This window comes from Dermacentor andersoni, chromosome 1 (assembly GCF_023375885.2).
Source record: "Dermacentor andersoni chromosome 1, qqDerAnde1_hic_scaffold, whole genome shotgun sequence".
NCBI lineage: Eukaryota > Metazoa > Arthropoda > Arachnida > Ixodida > Ixodidae > Dermacentor > Dermacentor andersoni.
In genome coordinates, this window is record NC_092814.1 from 123,008,121 (window position 1) to 123,035,382 (window position 27,262).

The 27,262-nt window shown below is 49.4% G+C and overlaps 1 protein-coding gene across 2 annotated transcripts in view; it reads right to left on the bottom strand.

Moving 5' to 3' along the window:
* tna (Zinc finger MIZ domain-containing protein tonalli) overlaps positions 1-25,020 on the bottom strand; it is a 310,995-nt gene extending 285,975 nt beyond the window's left edge. For both annotated transcript variants that reach the window (XM_050193826.3, XM_055061980.2), the window contains exon 1: positions 24,388-25,020. The gene's annotated coding sequence lies outside the window, so the exon portion shown is untranslated. The remainder of the gene's footprint in view (positions 1-24,387) is intronic.
* Positions 25,021-27,262: the final 2,242 nt, after the last annotated feature.

Below are 27,262 nucleotides of genomic sequence, written 5' to 3' on the forward strand. Positions count from 1 at the left end.
ATAATATAGTAGAGTTGAATGTGATACGGACAGAGACGTCTGCCATAGAGAGAGAGAGAGAGAGAGAGTATGTGTGCTTGTGTGTGTGTGGGGGGGGGGGGGGGGGGTAAGTGGGGGGTGCGCGCGTGCGCGCCGGTCTTCAAAAAAATAAAAATAAAAAGTTTGCAAGCAAGGACTCCACAAAAGCGCTATTTCTGTCGTTTTGCGGTTTAGCCATGAGGAAATGTCATACCAGCAACGCTGAACCTCTACCCTCATAAAGTTCGTAATTATGTGTCACTTGTTGGCGCGCTGCGCGACAACTTGCAACAAATCTCTGTAACACGTGGGGGAGAGCAATTACAGTGGCTGGGGTTCATCCGCTCAGATTGCTTTTAGTAGACTGAAAGAACAGCGCCATGTTAAAATACTCCTTGGACCCCAAAGGCGACAATTCGGCGCGAGTGGTAAAGCGATATTATAGTTAAGAGGAAGCTTTAGCTCGAGCGCGGCTCCTATCTAAATATATGGATACGAGGAAATCGTTTTTCTCGGCAACCACTGCACCAGATCTGATGATATTTGCTACATTAAAAAAGATTAATCTCGTGATTGCAAGAAACATTTTTATTTAGACCGTCAGTTATTTTTAATTGCGGAAAATTGCAAAATTTCACAAACGAAACTATGAAGTTTACAACTCTGCAATTCAACAATGATGAAAGATGTCACAAGTCTGTAAACTGCAGCTAATACTACATCTAAAGCGGACAAAATTGATCTATTATGCACCCCTCGGAAGTATATCACTAATTTCTGGGTAGGACTTCTGGAAAATCCTGGTAAACAATGTGACAAATTTACGTTAGCTGTAGATTCATAAATCAAATTTGTCTGATTTAGATGCTCTAGCGGATGCAGCTGACAGAACTACGATATTTTTTGTAGGTGTATAGTTACGGGCTTGTAACTGTAACCGCTTGTAACCGATTTCTGTCACTGGAAAAAAAATTTAAGGACCTAAATCAACATTATGCTTCATGCCATCACTAGAATATATCTTTCTTTCTAAAAAAAAGTGCTCAAATTGGGTCAGCGGTTTTCTCATAAAAGCATTTCCGCGTTTCACATGTATTTGCCTGAATAGGTGGCACCGGAGCTTGAGCTAAAGCTCATAGCGACACCTGCTAATTGGCACAGCTGCTTTTAACGCCTATCAGACGCACATCGCTTGCCCGCACGCGTTTAGCAAAAGCCAGCTGTGAATGCGACACCATGCATGATGCTGTGTGTGCGAAGGTCATGTAATGGTTACAGTGAAGTATAAGTTTAAAAAGAAGCACCTGCGCTTTTACTGTCTCACCTAAATATATTAAACACACCAAATAAGCTCATACGGTTAGGTTGCAAGGTGCACATATGCAAAGTGCTTTTGAAGGTTACATGATTGAGACTTCTGACAGAGTTAACTTACAATTAGGGAAGCTGGAACTACAGGGGAAAGCCGGCTGCCATGTCGTTCATTTGGCACCGGCGCCCGAAACAAGCAAAAAGCGCGCACCGAATTGGCTTCCAAACTTGTCCCTCGTGCGCGTGGATAGCGGTCACGATGGAGAGAGAAGGCCCGCCACTCGCGACGAAGGATTCGGTTAGCTCTATTCAGCCTCCTGCCATCGCTTCGCGGAAAACCTATTTGCATCTGAACGGGTCGCACGGCGATTAATGGGAAATCAGGGGAAAGCGGCCACGAGCACAAAGCAAACGAACCGCGTGGAGAGAAAGATAAAAAATACAAGCGGAATGGCTCCAAGGGGAATGCCCAAAGCAAAAGGCCGAGTATAAACTATACGCGCTGCCTGGGCGAGGAAGGAAAGGAAGCAGCTCAGGGATCACTTTCGGGCCCCATCACCATGCAAGGCGCCAGGCAGCGCTGGAGCCATCAAACCATCACCAGTCGGGAAAACGAGGTTTCCACTTCGCTCCGCCCTTCTGCATGGGGATCGCGCTGATGGGGAGGCGGGGGAGTCGAAGCCCGAATGAATTAAAGCTTTCCGCCTTCTTTGGCCGCACTTGACGACTGCCTTCTTATTCTTATCCGTTCGCTCGTTCCGTGCTTGCGTTCGGTTTCTTCAGCTTCGGTTTCTTATATATCGCTTGGCCTGTTCTGGAGACTTGGAATCGAAACTTGGTCCGCAGAATCGAATCAAAAGGCGCATTAATTTGCTAATGAAGGTTTCTGTATTGCCTTCTCTCCGCTCTTTCCAGATGTGCACCAGCAAATCCGTTCGTGAGGCGGTCCCCGCTTACCCCGTTTCTCCCTTCCTACCTCCGGCTTTCACTCCGCCGGTATACGGTGGCCGCGGAGATGGACGATGGGGAAATGCGACCGGAGGGGCCAGAAAGCGCAGTAAAAGAACAGCGAGGGTGCCTGCCTTCTTTCTTGCGCTGTTTCTGGGCGTTTCGGCAGCATCTTTTATAGCTGCACTGCTCTACCGACGCGATTTGTTCTTTTCCTCGGCCTCAACACTCTCCGCGAATAATGTCTCGAGAGTGCGGCGGCGGTGCTTTGGCACCCACAACGTTAGCTGGCCATTTTATTCTCCTTTCGAGCGGAGACCTGAAGCACGCTGCTGTGCATGCCAGGCTCGTCACTTCGTACTCTCACGTAGACACGGGTTGTTTTGCCATTTTTCGCTGCACACCCCCCCTCCCGTCCTTCCCCCACTTTTTTTTTTCTCATGCGTGTGCACCTGCATGTTGATTTTCTACGCAGAAGTGATTTTGGGCTATCATGCTGGACTGTAGCAAAAGTCCACTCGGCACTCCCCCCCCCCCCCCCCCCCCCCCCCCCCGTTACCACAGTGTACGGTAGCAAAATAGGTGTAACGTGGTTAACCTCCCTGCTTTTTCTTTTCGTTCTGTCTTTCCGGTCAGCGCCGGATGTACTGGTTGATTACATGGTAGTGACATAGTTTTGGGACCCTATACAGCCTACAGAGCTCAGCAAGAGCTACAACAGAAAGTGAAATTGGTTGACAACTGAAGCATGATCTGCCAAGGCATCAATGATAATCAACAGGCTCAAAGTAATGTGTTTCAGAGCCCCGTCTTTCACCCCACAGCTTTTTTTTTTTTTATTGTGATGTGCGAAGCCTAATGAGTGTTTTACTGGTAGGCAAATGTGCTGATTCCCGCACATATCGCGCAAGCTTACATGCACTCGCGCGTGAAGGTTAGCTCAGGTGAACTTGTCGGTGCCATCTAATGGCGTCGAAAGTGACGTCATTTCTTCAGAACGAGGAGAAAAGGGTTTAACCGAGGGCCCGTTCTTTAATAAACATATCATGAGAAGCCAACAAACAAGAACACCAAAGACAACATAGGGGTAATTACTTGTACTTACTAATTGCATTAAAGAAATTGAAGATTAATGGCAATGAAAGTGGATGAAAAAACAACTTGCCGCAGGTGGGGAACAATCTCACGTCTTCGCAGAGCATCGCACGCGTAATGCGAAGACGTGGGATCGTTCCTCACCTGAGGTAAGCTGTTTTTTTCATCCACTTTCATTGCCATTAATTTTCAATTTCTTTAATGCAGTTAGTAAGTACAAGTAATTACCCCTATGTTGTCCTTCGTGTCTTTGTTGGCTTCTCATGATGTGATTTCTTCATGATAACATATATTCAGCTACATGATTGACCGACAGTTATAGGCATTTGTTCTTGCCTTCAGCAAGACAATTATGTTAAGGAGACATTCAATGCACGAGTGCATTGAAGATGAATCAGACAGTCGCGAAAAGCGATGCAGAACGGTCTGTAGTAAAATGCAACATTTTAGAGCTAACGTAGAAAGCACTGCACGAAGCATCGCGATCCACACAACGATATCAAAGTCCTTTTTTGTTCGTTTGGCAACCATCACTGTTGATCAGATTTTTCGCTTGCCTTACATGGTGTTTCAGCGAACACTTTAAATAATAAAAAAAATGCCTGTGGCAGATAGCACAATTCCAGTCCATGAGCTGGACTAGTCGAAGAGGCGGACCTTACTTGCACAAAAAAACTGAATTACACAATCGACTAATTAACAACAATACACTAAGATCTAACTAATGACCTTATACACATATTGCAACTTACAAATTCTAGCGGGTGAGACTGCATATCCACTTGAAAAGAATCGTGTGGATTGACACCATTTATGAGATATGCGCCGTCATACTTGAGGTAAAAATGCACTGTCGTTCCACTTACTTTCTTAACGAAACGCCGTTTTATGCACTGAAGCACGAAAGTAACTGGAACGCCGATGCACTTCGCCGCAAAGTTCTGGAATTGTGCTATCTGCCGCAGCCAATAAAAAAAAAAAAATAAAGTGTTCGCTGAAAAACCCCGTATATGCAAATAGCGGACAGCCGCAATGCAGCTTAATTGTGCATTCCCCACAGAAACAAGCTCTTCGCCTTGATAAACGTGTGGACGTTCAGTGCCCCAGCAAGCATTACTGACGATGTTAAAGACACCCTTCCTAAAACCCAGCCCCACCAGGCTAGCAATGGAAGACCATGCATGCGGTCGAGCTCGGGCGACGGGACCAGCAGCAGCTGGTGTGGCGGACCCGGGAGGCAGAGAAACCCGCAGGAGCCCTGGGCTGAGGGTCGAGGGCTCCTGCGGGTGGACTCCTGCTGGTCCAGGGCTTCTGCAGTAAGACCAGCCAGTTTGCGTTTCTTTCGTTTATATTCAGTAAGGTATTTCGTTCTCCTCCTCACCAGGCCCCAATGAAAGTTTTGGTTATGCACACGAAGTTGTAGGACGCCTTCTAGGAGTGTATTATAGCAAGAATTTTTCAAATTAGATCATTTTTATAGTAGACAGCAGAGATTGAAAGTCGCGTTGCCATGCTACCAGGAGGAGCGCTTCACGGGCCTCGCCTCATTCTAATGCGGTATCAGTATAGGCTAACCTCACGCACTTAGGATGTATCTAACAGAAAATACGGGCCGATCCTGAAGGCAGTGCATTCTAAACGGCGTCTCAAAGCGCTAGCTGCCACGGGGGAAGAATGTGAGAAACTAAGTTCCGGCCTCGTTTCTTTTTTCTTTCTTTCTTTTTTGCTTTTTTTTTAGCCACCGTTTTCGCACCGTACAGCCGTTTGATACTTTGGCGAAACCATTGCCACCGCGTGATCTACGCGCCGCAGTTGTCTGTTTATAATGCCCAAACCTGGTGGGCCCTTGAATAACTTGTTTTTCGTCAATTGCGGTGCATCGTTTAAGTACGCAGTAAATGCATACATTCAAGTTAGCGTGCGATAGCAGATCCTGACGGCACAACTAGGATTGCATGCTCACATGTGGGTACAGAGGTAACTTTCAAATGGAAGAGGGTGAGTGCATCGAGAAAATTATGGCGTTCTTGCCTTCTTGCGCCGTTTTTTCTCGGATGACGTACCATTTCTTTCTTTCCTTTTTTTTCTCTCTCTTCCTTTCTTTTACCTTTCTTTCCTTCTTTGTTTTGCTGCTTGTCTTATTTAAAGAAGCGCACCGTCCTGTACTGTTAGTCAGCGGTATGAACACTGTGCGCAGTCGCCGCTTGCCATGCATTTTGGCTTCACACAAGGCCACCTTTGGCCGAAGGCGCTATAGACTATCTGGTGCTATCTGGCTTCAGTTGCATCAACTGATCTCTGCAAAGCATCCACAGAGAAGAACGTTTCGAGGAAACAGACTTAACGTGCCTCGGTCAGAAGCTACATACACTTAATGAAGGCAACCACGAAACAACGACCGCTTTTGGTGTATCGGATGCACAAAGAGTGAGTATGTTTTCCACTCAGTGACACGAAATATATTGTGTAAGACGGGTATCGACAACACGCACGTTCCCCGCTTTGGCAATAGTAAAACGCCTCAGAAATAGTCACTCGACTAATACACGGCAGTCCCATAAGAAAGCGTAGCGACAGAGAAGCGTAGAAATGCGGTGGTCAACTTGGCATTGATGCACACCTCAGGTCAGAGGATTCGTCACCTTCGTCCTCGGCTCGGGCATAAAAAACGAGAGTGACGACGCTCTGGGAGCGGAAACCGAACTCAGTGAGGAATATTTCTAAGATTCAGACCTCCAGCACGCTCCGAGCACACTCGAGTGTGCGCCTAGCGACGGCGGCGTCGATCGGCCAGGCGCGAAGGGCGGCGAAAGCTCGGCCCGGTGCAGCGCCCAGCACGCGCACTTCTTGCGTAAGTTTCAGGTGGGCCCCTGTGGCCGGGCGTTGGCGTATCGCTTGTACTGCTGGCTTCTGACCGGATTTCGACGCGGAAACAAAACAAATAAGTGTATGCCATCCGGAGGAAAGTGGAAGGGCTGGCGCGTTTGGGGCACCTCGCTGCAAGCGCGCCGGCTCGCCTGGCAACCACAGGCCATCGATTTGCGAGACCTCTGGTGCCTGGCCTCATTAGTAAGAGTAATGCACGCCCTTGTCGCCCCGCAGCGCTTAACCTTTAGCCGGGGCTTGGCCCGCATTACAACCGCGGCGGTGTTCATTGTTTCCAGGCGCCCGCCCTCGTCGGCCCTTTCGCGCCGCCGCGCGACACAGCGCGCGCGCCGCGCTCGGACAATGCCGGCCGCGTCTACAGCGCCGTTCCGCCGCGCGCACCAAGAGAGAAAACCACCGAGTTGGCGCCCCCCTCAGCTCGCCCCCCTTTTCGCTATGCGCTCGCCACGCACGGGGGCGAAAATCAGGTGGGCGCTGCCAGCGTGCCTGGCGCTGCCGCCGGCAACTCACACGAGAGAAGCGACAATTTTCGCGCCAACAATGCGTGAAATTCTGCAGCTACTTCACGTCGATCGTTTGTACAGGTGAAACACACACGATCTAGGTGCCGCAGCGACAGTGTTTGTTGATGTTGATAGAAGCCCGATGCGCATCAGCGCTTCCTTCCATGAGTGCCGCTGTATAGCAATGGCGTGGAAGGGCATCAGGTGACGGCACAAAATCACCGCTCCATATTTGGTTACACGGTCTCGTGACGGCTCGGTAGTGAAACGTTTGACAACGGTGCTGCCCTCAAGTGCCGAGAACACAAACGCTACAAAACGAAAGGTAAAAAAAAAGAAAGTAGTAACAGTTTCCTTGGAACAAAGCAGTATGGCGTAGGAGGCGCCAGCGCAAGTTTTGCAAGATTTGTACACGACGAGAACAGTTTTCCAAATCGCCGTGGCTGCTTTCTATTTCACCAGCGCTAGGTATCCTCCCCTCGGCCAGCAGGAGTTTGGGCTCTCTGGCTATGCTTGGACAAACCACCACAAAGGATCAACACCGGAGGAACGCATTCCAGGTCCACAAAATCGCGCGACGTGTCACGCACTTGTCCTTTATTATGTCCGCCGCGGACATCAACAGGTTTATTTTCCTTAAACGGCAGAAAAAAAAAAGCTAGACGAAAGAAAAGCTTTCCCGAGGAGCGGGAAAGGAAGCGCAGGAATTGCAGCTGAAGGGGGCGCGCGTACCGACCGCGACTGGAATCGAGAGACCACTGCAGAAGCCATGCTCCATTGCCACGAGAGTTAGCTGACCCCGAACGTGGACACACGGGTATTGCTGGCAGTGTGTCCCCTCTCCTTTTATTCTTCCTTACGCGTCCTTTTTTTCTCGTCATGCGTCCCGCCTTTCCGCAGCGGGATGTCCCGTGGTCTGCCAGTAAGGCACATATTCGGCCTTTTAAAAAGCGGAGGAAAAAACCCGGCACCCCGGGGGCGCCTGAAAGGAAGGGAGGCAAGGAACGACAGCGGCAAGCAAGCAGACAGCATCCTGCTAACATCCCCTCTTTCCCTCTCGCTTGTTTGCGTGGGGACGAGGAGCGACGCTTTTGGAAGCGACGCACCTTCGTCGCCCGTTCTCTGCGAAGGACCGGGGCCGTTCGCTCGGCTCCCTTTTGTGCGCGCCCTTTCCTCCTCCGAACGCAGCCCGAAGTTCCAACAGTTCTCTTTATTTAACACACATTCCCGGCGGAGGGCGCTGAAGCGCTTGTGCTTCTCGCTCGGCAAAACAAGAACACCAAGCTGAACGCAAACACGCAGGCAGGGAGCGCGCTGACACCCCGGAGTTTTCGACTGAGGATCCGTTTTAAGTCGCCGCCGGTGGCTGACCGGCCGCCGGAATGTTTTGAAAGCTACCTGGGGGCAGTTGTCTTGCAGCCCGATCACCAGCCCCCGAGTAAGTGTTTTTCTTGCCAGAACTCGCTGTCATCGCCGGTCGCTCTCTCTCTCTCTTCGCCAAACTTCGTCTTCCCACATCATCCCCAACGATTCCTCTCCTCTTTCTTTTTCTGGGCTCCCATGCTTTCTTTTAAATTTAGCGTTTCACGAGCATATCGCGGGGGACGGAGAAACTCGCAGAACGATGTAACGCCACCTACAGCAGCGTTGACGCTTAAAGGGAAAGAGAGACGGTAAAGAAGAACAGACAAAGCGGGAAAGGCTCGGTGAAGAAACGAGTGAGCTGTAAGACGGAACACAACTACGCAAAAAAAGGGGGAAAGCAAAGAGAGAGAGAGAGATAGAGAGAGAGAAAAAAAAAGGCGGAGAACGGAAGGCAGAGCAATGGACCAACGAGGCGCCGACTACACCTGTAAGGCACAAAAGACCGGTGTCGCTTGACATCACCTCGCTCACTATTTCGCGAGCTTTTTCCGACATACAGATGAGAGAAAACGAAAAGGGCAACTCTTGCACAAATCCATTTCGAGGCCTTCCTGTACAGAAATTAATTGATTAATCGATGAACTTATTTCAGCGCCAAGTTATTCTCTTGTGAAGTTCGTTCTTCCCCTTTCTTTTTTTTTTCGTTCAGCTTTTCTTCGGATGTATGCGTTAACGAGCCAGTTGGCTGCGTTGGATTGTCCATTCATCCCTAGAGACCACATGTCCCAACAACAACGCAGACTGTTCATTTGCTTAATGTCATGTCACACCCGATGCTTTGCCCTTCACGCCATATGTGCGGTGCATCAAGAGCGAATGACGAGGATGACACTAACATTCTGTCAGGTGCGCGCTAGCTACACAATCACAGCACATGCGCTTGCTCCACGTAACCATTTCCCTTCACTGCTTATCGCAGCTCGATGTATCAGCAGTGCATCAGACTGTGAGCATTCGAAAGCCTTTAGAAGGAAGTCACACAGGATGAACGAATTTAGTAAGAACAAGCGCTTTGGAAAAGGGGCAGAAATAGATAATTAGCGCCGAGCGAGTTCTGCGGATGCATCTCAGCAAACAAAAACTTATGGCGTTTACCGAAAAGGGTAGATCTGGAAAAACCATCAATGACGGGGGAGATTGGGAAATCCATCGTGATGTTTCCCCACATTCGTAAGGACCGAAGAGTGCCTGTCAAAGCTGACAATGAACTAATCGTTCTAATGAAGTAATGGAAACGTGTTCACGTGTAAACACGCGATAAAATAAAAGACTGATCCAGCAAACATTCTTCTCCAGGGCTTCTGGCAAAGTTTCGGTTTAGGCCACGCGTTTCTGCCAAAGCAGCATGCGGAACCATTATTCGCATAGTGTGCTACGGAAGCTCGGTGGGTAAAGATGACGCTCAAATAAAATACAACATTTGCCAGCAGAAGTAAAAATAAAGACCAGATTTTCACGTTAACTACGCACTTGAAGTATTAGAACAATACGCGCCTGAGCGGCGGTCGCCTTATACTGTAATTTTACTTGTCTATACAAGGGTCTACTCGCGAAACTTGGACAAAATATCGCATGCGATAGCGTGTTTAGCGATGTGGGCGCATCTCGTGCGGACAAATTTTCTTGCGGCCCGTTATCACATATAGTTTCTCCGAATGCACACTCTATGCCATAGTATCTAGTCTTGTACACGTACGTTACAAGAAATTTTACTGATTACAATTACATTTACTTAGTAAGCAAATAATTTAACTGATTTCTTTTATAAATCACAGCTTCCGAAAAAAAAGAATCCTGAGAGAATCCACATCACAAGGAACGTCGACGGTACTGGGACTAACATTGAAGCAACGTAGCGACACACCCTATTGCCCCCGCCGAAACGCGTCATGCATGAGGCGTGTATGCAGCCGGGCTCCTCCGTCGCGCTTCCCTCTACACACACTGTACCATCTAGCGGCGCCGCCCCGAAGTCCGCGCATGGCGTGTGTGTGAATGTATATTCAGACAAGATTATCTGCATATATATGACGCAGGTTCGATTCCGCCCAGCACCGGAGAAACCTTAAATTATATATATATATATATTGTCATTAAAGAGCGGCACATACCCGTAGCACATACCCAGTGACCCATATTAGCATCAAAGAGGTTCATTGAAGAGCAGCCCATACCCAGTGTCATGTACTCAACGACCCAAGTTGGTCCAACGGTTGGTTTCGAACACGGTCCCCTCAGCACAACAACTCGACGTTCTACCTATTAGACCATGGACCACCCAGTGACTCAAGTGGGCGGAAAAATAATTGGAGACATAGAAACATACGGGAAAGGGCGTGAAGTATCATAACAATGCCAATCGCATAAAGTAACTGAGCAATTCCTGAAAAGCAATGGATTTCTTCTTTTCTTTTTGTTACTGTTAACACCTTGTTACGATTGCATAACGGTGTTGTTGTAGCAGGAGATAAGCCAGAAAAGGGGCCTTGATCGCTGACAAGACACAGCCGTCGAAAGAAAAACAAATTGACAACGTCGCACCACGGTGTTCCGAAGATCCCGCGGCAGTTGGCACATGCAACCGCCGCCCGTACTTTCCCGCCGCTCACTGACATGTCTCCAGCCAGCTTAGCGCCGCGTAGCACCGTCACCTCCGACTGCGGCCGGGGCTGAAGACAGGCGCCAAGTCCCGCCAAGTGCCAGGAACGCCGGCAACGTGGCACCGAGTGCGGCCATTTTGAAACTGTTTCGCGCTGCTCTTATTGCGAACGTTGCGGCCGTTTACCCTCCTCTTCGCATGTCTCTTCAATGCTTGTTGCGCTTGCGGCGCACGTGCGCTCTCAACCTCCTACTTTTAAGGCTGCGTATGTGAGTAGGGGCGTGCGAGTATTCGAAACTTTGGAATAACGAATTGAATAGATGGTGTCCTATTGGATTCAGTCTTCGAATCAAATAGTCACTATTCGTAAATGCGAATATCTTTCGAATAGTTCGAATATTTCAAAACATCGACTCCGCCCATATAAACACAGAACTGTAGCAAAAGTACGGTAAATTTTCACCCCCGCGGGCATAGCATGGGCCTAAAACGTGAGAACTTGCATAGTGGGATAGGCTACGTCAGTAGGTAACCATGATCTACAGGCTGCACAGCGATTATTCGCACACTCTGAAGAGCCCTGCGCATGCGAGGAACCTCCTTGTTTTCTTCTCAAGCTCCATTTGTGCTTTTAATAAACGACGCTTCATAACATACTATGTAATGACAGAAACTTGCCGAATACTGGGATGTGAACATGGTTTTATACTAGTTGTGATAACAGCTGCTAATTATTCGAAAACTATTCAAAACGTATTCGATATTCGATTCGATTATGGCACGTACTGTTCGACTCGTATTCGATTCGGCCTCAAAAATCACTATGCGCACACCCCTATTTATGAGTTCCCTCCTAACGAAGACAGCAACGTAGTCTATCACCACTGAACACCATCACACCGCGTGTTTGCTAAGCTCCGTTCATTTCATCAGCATGCGATTTCACTACACGTAGTGTTACTGGAATTCGCTGAACCTAGCGTGGCATTTAGGTGGGTAAAGGTTAAAGGCCGTTTACTGCAACAGTTAAACGATGTATTATTGAAGAACAATGATATTTAACGTAGTTATCGTGCATCGTGCGCCATTCCCACCGAGTCAACCATACACGCAGACAAAACTGTTGCATCTGCAGCGGGCCGGTCCAACTCCCTGATTGCGACGCCGTTACATGCAGATTTGGCTCTTAACCTCACCGTGATCTGGTACATCTACATGGGTGTTTCAGCTAATTTTAGCCGGAGTTTAAAAATATGCCGAAGCACTCCAAGACGACGCGACCAAATGCATGTTGCTCACTTTTGTATGTAGTGTGTCACGCTATTTTTTGTATTTTGCTTAATCAAATGATTAGTCAAGGTTAATTAATCAACTTCTGAAGCAACGAAGCTAGGAAAAGAATTTCCATCAGAAAGTTGTAGAGCGCTTTGCAGAACGTCCGATTAGACAGTTTCTAACATGATATCTAATAACTATTCATCATCATCATCACCATCATCATCATCAGCAGCCTATTTTATATCTACTGCAGGACGAAAAATATACCATGCGACATACCCGTTTCCGCGCTATTATTGCAGCGCTCCCAAACTGTCCGCGTACAGCCCATGATTTTGTGGGTGAATTGGTGATTCAGTGGATCTGAGTGCGCCCGAGTCAGCGAGTCCATGAACCCTTGACTCCTAGCGAGCCTGACTGAGTTTAGTTTGGTAAGTCTGAATCCAAGTGAGCTCGCCAGGGTCTAATTTAGGGGTGTCTTGAGTCTGCGTTCACATACTTGGAAATCCAGACACGGCGAAGAACGGCTTTTCCTATAGCGAGAGAGAGAAAAAAAAAGAAGTGCTTCACATTAAAAATTTATTAAATTATGGGACTCGACGTTCCGAAACTGCACCGTGGGTTCAAGCGACGCTGTAGTGGAGGGCTCCGGATTAATTTTGACCACCTGGGGTTCTTGCATTCCTGTTCCATAGGAGTGCATCCGCCGCGGCCGGAAATCGAACGCCCGACCTTGTGTGCTCAGCAGCACAACGCCAGAGCCACTGCGCCACCGCGGCGGGGTTTAAAAGCGCGGACCGCGAGACGAGTTACACTCGCACGGTACAGAGCCCCAGTTTCTCGAGTGAATTCAGCCGCGTAGTTACCACAACTTGGGTGGGAGGAGCAAGCGAAAAGGGGGAGACTCGAGAACCAAAACAAGAAAGGCACGTTTGCGCTGTTACGCCAAGAGCTCAATAATGTTGGAGACGCCGCGACTCCGGAAGTTGCTTCCGGTGCCTCCTCCTTGCCAAGCTTCCGGTGGTCGTCTGCGGCGTTCCACGAACGTACCGCGAGGTGTCCCCGCGGCGCCTTCCCCGCTTCGGGTGTCGTTGCCGGCACCTCGGGCCTCCCCGCGGCCGCCCCCAAACGATCGCGCGTTGCGTGTCTCCGTTGCACAGCCGCCGGGGCCCACCCGTGACGCAAAATGAACAAAGACAGGAAACCGGCCGGAAATGCAAACCCGCGACCGAAGGAAAACAAAGCTGGCGCGCTCACGAAAGCAGATAAATAGGTTCACTTACTGCACAGTTGACCATTATGACAGGGTAATTCACGCAGAAATCACGTGGGGATGTGCGCATGACTCGAATGCGATGCCATGATACAAGACTGACGAGACAAGCCGAAATATGATTATTTTGCTACAAAGCCACCAAAAGCTCGTTCTTACTATGACAAAATCATGTGCTTTATCGCAGGTAATGAAACTGCAGGCTGGTATAGCGTTAAGGTATCAACAAGCAGAGGGAACTGCTAGCTGTAGAACTACCAGCTGAATCACCATAAAAGTTCCCCTACTAGTCGAAAGTCACGCTAGTGCGTGGTTCCCAGAACAAAATATATACTCTTGGCCACCACTGACATTCTTTTATTCTTGACAATTTTAATAACTACTACAGCAGTCGCTATCACATCACCACTAATATCTCTGTCACACCCACATCATTTACCACTGGTGTGTGGATTACGTTACTGTGTGCTACTATCTCTGGCAACACTAAACCACCCCATTTCAGTCACCGCCACTGTCCTATAGCTGCACTGCGGGCAGCTTTCGTTTATATTCTGCACATATGTGGTCATCTTCATCGACTCGCAAGTGCCCCTGCAGTCGCTGAATTCACTATGCACACAGGAATAACTTTTCAGCTGAAATCAGGCGCCCGCGAGCTGCATCTCAGCGTTGCGTGGCAGCCACTGCCTGCTCACTGTGGCACGGAAGATTGAGGCTGACCGCGCTGCCGCAGCCGAACATAGCAGTACGACGGAATCGATGCAGATATCGCTGCCGAGAAAAGATGTAGTAACTCTGGCATCCACTACCGCTTGAAGTTCGCAGCGGTCTCTGTCATGCGACGTCAGCTTTCACGACTGGCCCATATGAAAAATCTGATACATGTTGTTTTGATTTTCATGTGCAGCGAGGCCTCAATCGGCAAGAACAATAACCGCAATCAGACTCAACGTGGTCCACACGAACTATTTTAAGTGCAGAATTCAATGAACAGACTCGCCTGCGTATTCTGTGTGCAATGCTCTTGAAGACTTGCAACATGCCGTGTAAGGCTGAAGTCGTTACTTCTCAGACTATCTCTGGAGTCTACGCTACACTCGCAATGTGGATCGACGCTGTAGCTGCGGGCCATTCTGGTCCCGCGGAGGTACACTGCCTGCGCGTTGTTGCAACAAACGCGTCCCTCCCCCTCTTTTTCTTCCTTCCTTTCTTTCGTTTTTTGAGATGCGCGTATTTTAATGGGATACCGTTAATAAATTTAGTGTACATACGCCTGTCTGTGGTTATATGAGCCCTATTGGATCACCAGGTATATTACAAATGTATTTCTCAAAACTTGGAGTAGCATTCCAGTCTCTCTCTCTCTCTCTCTCTCTCTCTCTATATATATATATATATATATATATATCTATATATATATATATATATATATAAATACAGTGAAGCAGACGCGCGTATGAAGCGGTTTATTGACGTTTATATATATATATATATATATATATATATATATATATATATATATATATATATATATATATATCTTTTTCTTTCCTTTTTCTTTCTTCTTCCCTTTTTTTTCCTCACTGACCTCCTTGCTCTACATACATGTGACTCCGCCTTCCTCTTGCCCTGCATAGCTGCCAAAGGCCGCTGTAAATCTGCCAAGGCGCCGAAAATCAATCACTGTCACAACTGTTCCTCTCGGTTTGATGTATGTAAGAACGACCGGGCACCCGGTCTGGTGTCTTCACTACCAGGGCCGAACTGCCATTTTTTTTGTAAACCCTGATGAAGATCGGTCCACCGATCGAAACTGTCGAAATTAAATACTTGTTCTGTTTACCTTGTAGCACCACTCAAGTTCTTTATATATATATATATATATTGCAGTTCTGGATAACAATCACCGGCATTTTCCCGTTCTACCGTCTTGCCTTTCGTCCAGGCCACATTCTGCACCTTCTATTGGCACACACTGAGAAATGTTCCACAATAGGTGTCCCACTGCAATAAAGAGTGCCAATTACTCGCCGCGGTAGCCCAGTGGCTACAGGGCGTTGCGCTGCTGAGAGCGAGGTCACGCTCATTCGATCCCGTGCCGCAGTTCGATGAGGGTGAAATACAAAAGACGCCCATGTCCCGTGCAATGGGGGCATGTTAAACAACCACAGGGGTAAGAATTAATCCGGAGAACCCCCTCCACGGCGTGCCTCATAATCAGATCGTGGTTTTGGCACGTATATACTATATGAAAGCCAAGAATTTCATTTTTTAAGAGTGACAATCAGATATTTCAAGTAGATATTAGAAACACGTTGCGAGTGCAGTTGATTAGACGTACATAAAACTTCGACATGTACGTTTAGTGGTTATACGCTACGCTTACGCGGTTTCCCGTTAACTCTTAATCATTGCTTCTGGTGCACGACGGCAACACCTAGCTCGAATCGCTAGCAGGTCCAACTCGAGCTCGTCCACACGTGAGCCGTGTACAAGCTGTCGTCCACGGATGCTGGAGTGGAGCTCTAGAAGAACTAAAGTAGAATCAAACTTCGCTAGCCCACTAGACTAGATTACACTTACTGACTTATAACATGTACGTGGTATCGCACATGCACGAGAGTGCAGCCCTTTAAACAAAGAGACCGCCAATCTTTCTTCAGGAGGGAGACCGCTTTCGCAGAACTGATTATTGGCGGCGTGGATCAGCGGCGTGGATCGGCGGCGATTTAAAGGTAGCGAGGATAGAAGCTAAGCGTCAGGAAGAAATCGGAACCTTTACTAGAACTACTCGGGTAGATGTTAATTGGAAGAGGAACGAAGGAGTTTAACCATGGAAAGGGAATTTTCGTATTATAACGGGATGCGGACCAAACGGAAGACTACACGGTTACTTGCACGCCGAAGGATGCTTCGAGGAGCCCATAAGCCGCTTTATGCACAATAAGATATCTCAATGGGGCTTCTTGAATACCTATACCTTTTGTAAGGGTTTTACACGCAGCAGGATATCTTCTGTGTGAGGTGAGTGTCACTCGGTATATACAGCACTCTAAAGCGAAGTTATTCGTTTGCACCCCGTTTATACACGGGACAAAACCTTCTGCACATCAAGCGGCACAATACTCGTGGCACACACAGGACCTGCATAGTCCGAAGCGCGGCCGACATGCTTCACGCGGTCTTGACTGTGGTCACCAAGGTTGCGTAAGTATTTTTGATATCGTTGTCTCGCCGAAAGCATGCCGTACTGCAAAATAATTTACATAAGTCCGGTAGAACTATAGCGCACTATACGTTTAGTCTTAAGTGTAAGGTCTGAGCGCGTGCTTGAACACATCTTTAACACGGCAAAACTCTTGGTCCCTCTCCTATCGCATGCAAGTTCTTTCAAGTTGCTCATAGTTGGCGCTTGTCTTCGTCTTCGTTTCTGCTTGTGTCCTTGTTTTGCTGCGCTATCCAGATACCTTTCAATGAAACTTGCGCTCAAGTTATCGCTGCAGCTTCGATACGCTCACTATAGCGCAAAACGGTATCAATAAGAGAACACGGAAACTACATAAGCACATCATACGGAATATGCATGCCCAAAACGGCACAATGCCAATGAACAGAAGGCGACACAGTTCACTCCACAACATATACGAAGTAACGACATTATACGTGTACGATCCCCGTGCTCCGGGAGGCACCGATCGCTCCGGCGAACCTCTTGTGTGTTATGTAAATACAGCTACCCGCATTTATCAACTATATTTGTCGTCAGCTATGATGGCGGGAAGCTACAACTATTTATTTAGTAGAGAGAGAGAGAAAAAAAAGAAAGTAACCACCCCTTGAAAAATTGCAGAAGGTAGGTAAACGGCGGGAATTAAGGGGGGGGGGTAATTGGTCGATTTGTTATCAGTAGAGACCGTTTACGCTTGTTACAGTGAAGGGATAATTCAACGTGGTCACGCGAAACGAATGAGAACAATCGCCCATTGCTGAAAATAAAACTGCACAGCTTCGAAAAACACGTGTGATATGTGCACCGCTGAATGTGGATTCTCCATGTTTATTTTAATCTCATATACGTGGTGTTTAAGGCGAAAACTAAGTATTCTTTTAATTAAAAGGGGCAGTACTGCAGAACAGATAAAGACGGCTTTTCAACATCCATTTATTAGCTGCAGAGGCGTGAAGAATCTCGATATGATTGCGAATAAGCTCTTTGAGGGAAGTAAAATTCACCGATTAGTTTTCTAATTAATGACTTTAGCACACACGTTGTGAATGTGGAATTCATGCCAGTGATTGCTCAAGGTCTGTCCGTTTGATGGGAATCCTCGTAACAGCACGAGTTTCATGATGCGTGTCCCCAAAATGTGGTGCGAACGCACTGGTGTGCCACGTATCCATCTCTGCGAAAGAAACCCACCTTATGTACAATACGACAGAACAAAGGAGGTGTGAGCACAGGGTGAGCACTCTCATCTACACATTGTATGCCTCCCCTCCTCCCATTCTATCTAGCTTGCATCTAGACTTGCACGTTAGTAGAAAGGTCATCACTGCAGGACGATGACCTGCAGTGATGACCTTTCTACTAACGTGCAAGTCCAGATGGAAGTTATAATAGATAGAATATTATAGAGAGAATGGTAGGGAGGTAGAGAATCGGTAGAACCGAAGCAGTCGCGAAACGATTTTATCTAGCTTCCCTGTAGACTTGTACGTTAGTAAAACGGTATGCAATGCAATTTTTGCAGTGCTTTTGCGGGAGGTCACGGATAATTACAGCTGTCAAGAGGTTAAAGCGACGACGCCCAGGTAGCTGCAGAGGGTATTGTGCACATTCGATGCGGTGCAAAGATCCTAACGAGTTTCTCGCGTCGCCTTTCCTCTCTGCCGCGCTCCTGCCATGTATACACACGCTCTGAACCACTCCCAAAGTGGTGTGCCAAGACAGGAGCAGTGGTAAAGTCGAAGGACAAGGCAAAGAAAGCGTGGCTTTAATAGAGGGTCCACTAAGACCCGCTCTACCATACAAACCTTCCTTTCCTATCCTGCCTCAACATTATAGGCGACCCCTTCAACCCTTCCCTGAACAAGTCACAGTGCAACTCGCAGAAAGCGACGTGACCCGACAGAGGACGTGAGTTTTCAGCCTCCGGCGTAGCGAAACCGGGGCCATAAGTTCGGTTCAGTCATGAGAGGGCGAAGCAAGCTCATGGATTATGCGTTCTATCGACCAGCTTGCACCGTCTTGGATGTCATGGACGGTTACTGCAGGACGAGTGGTGCAAGGCTGAATAGGTCGAAAAGTGCAGCCATGTACTTGAATTCCATTCCATCCAGTCCGCAGCCCGTTCACAGTCCATCCGTGTAAACGCGATTGCGAGTTCTAGGTTACCAATTCGATCAAGACGGTCTGTCTCCTGAAAACTGGCAGCAAGCTAAGGAGAAGCTTGAAACCAGGATTCAGGAATTCAGCACGTTGTCGTGTCCAGTGACAGCTCGAGCGGCAATTTTTCGCTCACTCCTGTTTTCTTTTCTCACGTACGTTGCATGTGTGTTTCCTGTTCCAACCCGAACCAAGCTTATCTTGGAGAGGGCTCTCTTTCATTTTCTCTCGGAAGGTACAACTGGTTATATAGCTCGGCAGGTGCTTAAGTTGCCCAAGGATAAGGGAGGATTCCGAATGCCCGACCTGGGAATCGTGGCTACGGCACTACACGTCAGGTGGATCCAGGTCGCTCTTAACTCGGATATGCTCCTGACTCGAAGCTTTACTTCTTCTTTTTTTTTTTGCTTAGCACTCGACTCCGCTTGTGCTTTTCGCAAAGCACATTTTCTCACTGTGTGCCTCGCTCATTCCCCGTCCACTATTTATGCGGCGGCTGCCAACACTCTGGTATGCCTCCTCAAGGTGCACCCCGCCATCGATGTAGTTTCAACTTCAATCCAAGAACAAAGTCGATATCCTCACCCCAGGTCTCTCCCCGCATTGTCATAGGTACGATCTGTCCTTCCACAGGTCAAGCTCGAAGCCTATTACGACCAGCTTCCTCGACGCCAGGCGAGCTACGTTCAGGTACCGCCTGGCGCGGGGGTGTCTGCCGATGAATTACAGGGGCTTCACAGCCATACCGGCTCGTGGAATGTGCCCTTTTTGTGGCGGTCGTGAGGATTCGGTTCATATCTTTTCGCAGTGTTTGCTTACCGCAGCTCTTTAACGGATTGCTAGTTTTTTTTAGTCCCCCAGGTGTCGCAGGCGATTAACCAGCTCGTGCTTCTTCTTGCCGAGTGCTCATACCAAGTTTGGTTAGCACGCTGTGATGCGGTTTTCGGGGGGCGGTCGCCGGGCCTTCACGATGTGCTTGCAAAAGCGCGGAAGGTCTAGTTCCATCTCACCCGGGAGCGGCATCACTTAGGCGACAAGAAGTTCCTCGAAGTGTGGGCTCGCCCTGCCGTGATTTTTGACGAGTTAGGTGGAGAGCTCTCCATTAAGTTATGATGTATGCCTCTAAGCTCCTTCGACTTGGCCGTGTGGGCCGGTCGATCGATCCACGGGTTTTGTTCGGCTCAGTGGAACCCAGAGCCGGAACCGGTCGTGGCGCAACCCCGTGCGGTCGCGCTGCCCTGCGGACGGCTTTGGTGGTCTCCATGGTTGTATGCCTCGACCTCTTCTCTGAAAGGCAATCCAAGGGTCTGTCGGTCTCAAGTCCCGTAAGACCGACTTGGCTATATGTGCGGTGAGCGCAGTAGCTCAGTTTGTGCTGCTCTCAGCAGCCCCCTTGTCCAGGAAGGACCGTTGGTCCGAACCAAAACCCCCCGCCCAGTCAACCAGGGTAGAGGGGCGGGGATGCCGGGGTCAATGTACTAAATTATGCTGGGTTGATGAGTACATGTAAGTTCTGGGACGCGGCACGCCTCTGGGTATCAAGACTTCTTCCTATCTAACAACGGCACGTCCTATGGATAGTTGAGCGCGCCACGCTTACGGGAGCCCGTAACTTTAACAGATGATGCGCTGCACATCATGCGTCGTGCTCGAGTGTATTGGCTTTACCAGTACAATCATCGTTCAAGGTGCTAAGCGACCACACGAAACGAAGCGAGAAGAAGAAAAGTGATCGGCAGCGTATAGAGGCGGCCAGTTCCAGTTCTGCCGAAAACGTTTCTCCTATAGACGCTTCGGTGTTGCGCTCGCGTGTTGACGAACCTTTCGCTATGCACCGTCAGTTCCCGCAGTATGGCGCCCTTGTAAGAAGGTGCTTGCACCTATCTTGCGGTCCTCGTGCAGCCCCCCCCCCCCCCCCCCCCCCCGTTACTGGAGGATCAGTTTCTCGAAACTATGGACACGCTATGGGGCGTGTAATGCATTTTCAAGCATTTATTTAATTCTGTAACGTCGACCATGTACGTCATTCACTCCATGTGGTATCGTAATATACCTTTGTCAACTAAGTCTCGATCTCTGAAATTACTAATTTAGGACGCCTTTCAGCTAAGCTGTCAGCACTTCACTAAATATAAGAGAGTGGGAGAGAGTGAGTGACATGAACAAAAGGAAAACGCCAGGACAAGGGGCGCTCGTCCTGTCGCCCCCTTTTTTTTTCTCGCAGTAACGGGAAGGCAAACCATGCAGGCAGTCTATACTCCTCTGTTAAATGTGCATATGCATTGAAACTAGGGCGTAGTTTGCCACTGCCGTGGCTGGACCAAAATCGGCGCCGGTCGTCATGTTCGTGGTTGCTCCGCAGCAGACAGCGTGCTCTGTTCCTTGTCGTTAAGCGAATACCTCTGCTTCATAGCGTGTCACGTGTGGTGCGGCTGCTTCAAGACAATCGGTGTTACATGTCTCGCTGGATGGCGCTGTGCGAATGTCGAAGAGTAACCTTACCCTAAATAAATCCACCAATCTCGAGAATAACATTGCGTCTTAGGTAAATGGTGTGGGCTCACGGTTGTGCTAACATGTCAACAAGAAAAAAAGGCAGTTTCGCCCGCAGATGAAACATCGAAAGCGACAGCAAGGTTTAGCGTTGCGCTCGAGCTGCTCGCACGCGGAGGCGACATGGCGCGACCCAGCACGCGAGACAACTACTTTTGAGCATCAGAAACAGCGCCCTCGCAGTTACCAGGCGTATCACAACGCTGGCGAAATGAGGAATGCTGGAACCGGCCTTACAGGCGCCGCATTTCGCGTTGCGCCAGATGAGACCGACAGAAAAGCGTCGGCGTTTGTGAGCGCACAAAGACAGAATTAGACGGAGTTAGCTTGATGTTTAACTATCACTTCTGCTCAGATCAGTGCATCCAACACAGCATGGTATGTATGCACACAGCACTTCAGTAGGAACGCTAATGTGTGTGCGCACAAAGATCATGCCGGAGGGCAGAAGGCGGCCCCGGCAGAGCCGGTTGAGCAAAGCACGACGGTGCGTCCACTTGGTTGCGCCGTTTTTGCATCCAGACGCACTGCACGCCCCTGCAGGACTTCTACTCTCCTCGCGCGGGCCGGGCGAGAGCCAGCGGGCTTCGAGTGTCCGTAAAATTGCGGTAGCAGTTACGTCGTGCCTATACGCAGAGAAACTTGTGAACAAGCCTCGTGCTTCTGGTTGTGCAGATAGCGCTTACAAAACTTTATCGGGCTTCAGCAAGAGCCATGATAGCAGCGGCTTCTTTGAGATGTCCGAGTGTCTTTACAGTGGAGGGAGGAACCATCTATATAACTATACCCATGTATAGTATAGGAACCACAGGCAACATTCTAAGCTGGTGTAAAAGAAGTTTGCTTGGCATGACAGCGATATTGCCTGCGATGGGGCCATGCAAAAGGGAACAGGCGACGATGAATCTGGGCTTTACTGATGACTGTTTGCTGCATTGGTCGATTTCTCAGTTTTTGGTCTGCTTGAAAATGCCACCGGCAACATCGGGTGCTTGTCAGATTACCAATTTGTTCACATTTTATAGTGACTGCGACGTTGCCATCGCCGGCAGGTTTCACTTCTGTGACTTGGGATGTTGCTGTTGAGGTGTAACAATGTTTGAGCCCACCAAGAATTTGTAAATATTCATCTGTGGTTGTACCTGTAACATTGTATTACATTCTTCATTGTTTTTAGCATCCGTCGCAGCAAGCTGACCGTGACGAAAGATGAAAAGAATGAGAAATGAGATGAATCGTTAAAAAATACCGACCTCTGGCCTCGTCTCACGATCACGCACTTCGCGTGAACTACGTGCACGCGGTCTGCACTTGGATGCTTGTGGGCATCTCTCGCGAATTGTGCTCGTGGGGCAATGCCACCGCAGTTTCCGATTTGGTGCTGCACATGTTACGCTCGGCGTCATTGACAGGGACTTTACGTAATCGCCAAGTCCTGTACTTCGCCGCTGGGATGCTGAACGAGTCGTACACGGGGCATGCAGCGGGAAAGACGCGTGCTCGAGAGTAACATGAACTGCCAAGAAAGCGAATGTGCAACCAAAAACATGGCGAACTAGCGTCGATGTGATCAAGGCACCGCATCGCCGCAGTCTCAGCGCACGCACCCTAGCAAAAGCGCATTGCAGGTAACAGATTCGGAATGCAGTGACTGCGCATCTTTGCAGTGATATACGCATAACGTAATGCCGGTGCCTCTGTAGTTGTCATAAAAGCTATAAGAAACTTGAATACACGCTACAGATAATGCGACACGTGACCTACGTGACGATTATGGGTTTTTAGGTGTACACATTTACCGTATGTTTACACGTGGAGAACAAACAGGCGCATGCTCACTTGCACTTTCTCCGAGGCAAACAGAATTAATCACTTCCCAAGGTACAGAGCAATGATATATCCTCGAGGGCGATACAATCGCAAGACGGGCCACAGACCCAACAACGGCAGCGAGGTGCAGAAACGAGGGCAAAAAGGCGCGACAAAACTTGTCAAACTAAGGGGCCGCGGCCCTGAAGAGGGAGCGCCAAAGTTTTTTTAAAAGGATGGTTTCGACAAATTTCCCGGGCAGGGCGCCGCCGTTATTCCTCGTGAGTACGGCTCCCTCCCATCGATGTCTTGTCGGCGTCTGAAACCTGAACGCACCGCGGGGCGATAAATGCGACGGCCCATGCATCTTTCAAAGGAGTCGCCTCGCGCACCCCTCTCACCCTCGGCCACCGTGGACCGGCACTATATACAAACGTGAGCAGCGGCGGCTCCGCCACGAGAGAGGAGGGAAGATCGGAGGCGCCCTCGCCTGCGCGGCGACCTTCCAAGGCCGTAGACGAGAGGCCTGCACCCAAGTTGGCGAGCTGCTCCCAAGGAACGCCGGTCCGGTCGAACTGGCCGTAGACAAATGTACGCGAACACAGAAGCGGACACGCGCAAAATAAAAATAAAAAAGATTAAATAAAATAAAAAAGCAAGAAAGACCGGCGCTGAAGAACGTCGACAACTCAGAAGGGGAGGAAAGAGCTAAACGCGTGTTTAATAAGGGAAACAAAAACAAAAGGCACGTGACACACGAACCGGGCAACACCTGGGTAGGTGGAGGCCGTGGACTCTGCCCGCGGAGATCAGTGGCCTTTGAGCGTGCATCGAAGTTACCAGCTGCAGTGTTATCCCAAATCCCAGAGAGGCAAAGTACAACACGTCCATGAATGTTGTTTTGAAACATCCGTAGACGCGTTGTCTATCTCCCTTTGTTTGTTATGTCTAGCGAAATTAATATAAAGCTAACGGAACTAGCTCTCTTATTCTGATAAGTCACTTGACGGATTGGTCGCGAAACCTCATACAACTTTCCAAAAGAAAGATAAATAATATAACACGCGAGCAACATTCCACAAACAGCGCGCGGAGGCAGCCGAGGACGCCGCACTTGCGCTGCACCTGTCAATCATTTCGAGCACCTTGCGCGCCCGAACCAGTTACAGTAAAGCGCACAATGCGGCATTGTGATTCGACTAACATATTCACACGGCGATTCGCTGCGCTTTCTTTGAAGAGAACGAAGCTGATCGTGCATGCTGTGTTTTCACAGACTGCACAGTGCCCATCTACTCACCAGTTGCAAGAAGCCTGGACGACGCAAGACAGCTACAGGACAGTCTCAGAGTCTCATGTACCGGTAGTATCCCACAGCCTGGATAACGTTCTCGGTGCACAGTTCTGTCCTGGACACACTCAACACACACACACGCACACACACATAAGCACGATGACGACTACCACACGGCGGCGCCAAATGTTGTAACGGAAGATGCGCGTGTATCTCAAGTTCAAGATATGGGTCGCGTGCAGTCAAGCACGACAGAAGAAAACACCCGTTAGTGACTTATGAACGTTTTACGATCGGAATCGTTGCGCACGATCACAGTCTGGTCGCCGTTCAGAGCAGTGGAGGTCCAAAACCGGCGTCCACGAGAATGCCGCTTCACTGCAAGACAGTGGCCAATTTCACGCCGCGCGCGATCGCACGTGGCACATCGCGACAGCTGCACCGTCGCGCACGTTCGCCGCTGCTACAACAAACGACCGGCAAGGCGACAGGCGTGCACACGGTAGCGGCACTTGCAACGAAGGACTCGGTGACGGATCAGCCGCGGCGCGTCGAGAAGTCAAGTCGCGGCCAGTAGAGCGCGCCCAGCAGCCGACAGCGGCGGCGTTGACAAGGGGTGTGCAAAGCAGCGACCGCAGATAGGCGCCGTGAAGCGAGCACTAGGACGCGCACCGCTTCTGCCATTGCCGACGCGATGGCCCCGCGCCCTCTCCCGATCTGCCAGGCAGCGGGCGAGGAGAAACGACAGCGGTTGTGAGAGAGAGGCAATGACGTCGACGCTTGGCGGACAGAGGGGAAGAAGTCACCGGCAGGGAAGGGCGAGCGAGGGAATGCTGGCGAAAGGAGGAGTCACAACCAGCCGCGGGGGGAGCCGTAAACCGAGAGAGGAGCCGGCGGAGAAGAGATCGCACCGGCGAGGAAACAAGAGCACAAGAGCAGCAAAAAGAGAGATGTACTTTACCACTCCCCACGTTATCAAGGAGTAAAGGTGGAGGAGGTGCTGCGCGGCATGGTTGGTGTGGCGAGGCGTGGAGTTCACCGAGAGGGAGAAAGGTGCGTGCAAGCTTAAGAGCGAGCAAAAAAAAAAGACCCGACAGAGGGGAAGAGAAAACGTGGCTCCATCTGTTGGCGAACAAGGGAAGTTTCGCCGGCAAGACGCGACAGCGGTGGTGGTTAATTGACTCGGAGGGCGCTACGGTTCGGTTTGTGTTTGATCGCGCTGGCTCTTTTGTGTGTATATTCGTTATGGGGCGGCCCTGTGGACGAGAAGGGGAGGCTCGCGTGTCCGTGTGTTGCCGGGGGAGTGGCTTTCTATTGATCGGGCGCTCTCATCTCGCTTTCGTGCCAAAAAGTCGCTGTTGAGTGGCCGCTAAAACACGAGTTCCGTACGCCGTGCGAGGACCAGCTTTTATTACGCTCTGATCCCCGTCGCGCACCGTGCGGCGTAGGAGCGCGTGCCAGTTGAGTCCGCGCAGTAGTTAATTCTGCTAGCCGTGGCTTACCGTGATCTCCGTTGTTAACTGCGCAATGATAAGTGATTGTATGCCCTTTGTTTTTCGACAAACGTTTATCTTAGTTGCTGGCAATGTAGATGACTTGCGAAACGGTATAAGCAATAGAGAAAACAGTTGTTGCCACTGCCTTTCACTTGCTCAGTGACTAGATGTATCAGACGTTTGTATATATTCTGCGTGAAGAGAGATAGAGAGAATTATAAATGAATGGTTAACCAGGACTGAGCGCGGTTGGCTACCCTACACTGGGGGTAGGGGAAACGGGAGGGAAATATTAAGAGAAGAAGAGAAAGTTAACTGTGGATATCGCCGACGTGGTAACAGCTCGCTGCTCTATATCCACTGACGGTCACTCAATCCGTATCACAGATGGTCGCTCAATCCGGTAGGTTTCAAATATTGCAGCAGCGCTTTTGTGGCACTTTGTAGGTGCGATATGCGAGGCCATGGTCGCCAGGTCTTGTTCAAGGTAATCGGTTTTCTATATAATTGACTTAGAGCTGTGCAGACGTCATATCTTTCATTTTCAAAAGATGGGCAGAAGCACAGTAGATGTTCTATAGTCTCCTCGACACTGCAGTGAAAGTTACAATGGCTTGCACAGCTTGAGCTACCGCGGTACATGAGTCCACGAGAACAAAGATTCTACAGAATGGGCGGTAGAGGGGGCTGAGCAAGGGTTAGTGCAGGGCACATTTAAATAATTCATTCGGGTTTAAGCCTTTCCAAAAGGGACTTGTTTACTTGCTATGAAAGTGGTGTAGCCAGGATTATATCTGGAGGACAATGAGGAGGTGTGGAATCCCAAACCTCTCACGCCTGCGGCTGTGTCACTGTGTGTCTAAATGCTTGACTTTGTAATACTTGAATCGGTGCACATCTGTTAATTGCGCTCACGAGCAGTGCTTTCTCTAGTCATGCCAGATTATAGGCGTAGGCGTAGAGAAGCGCAACGAAAAGAAAACAGAGAGAGAGTAAAAAAGAAAAATAGTTTTGGGGGGCAGCCATGACGCAGAGGCAGTGTACCAACTGCCACGTGGCGGCCATTGATCGGAAAGCGTGCGAGGAATACACATTCGTAACGATCGAAGACGTACTTAACCTAGCTTAATTAATCGGCCGCTCCTCATTGGCTACTCGACAGAGACGAGCGAAGGCAAGCGGCAGCGCGAAACGGATACGAAGACCCACTTAGCGGTCGCACACGCAGCCAATAGAAGCGCCACGGGCAAAGTGGGCCATGCGCCGGAAAGGGCCGAGGCGAAAGTACACCGCATGCTGATAAAGAAATCGATGCCGCCGCGTCCCCCTGCGCACCGATACTGCGCCCAGGATGGCTCGCCGCGGCAACTTTCCCGGCGACGGTG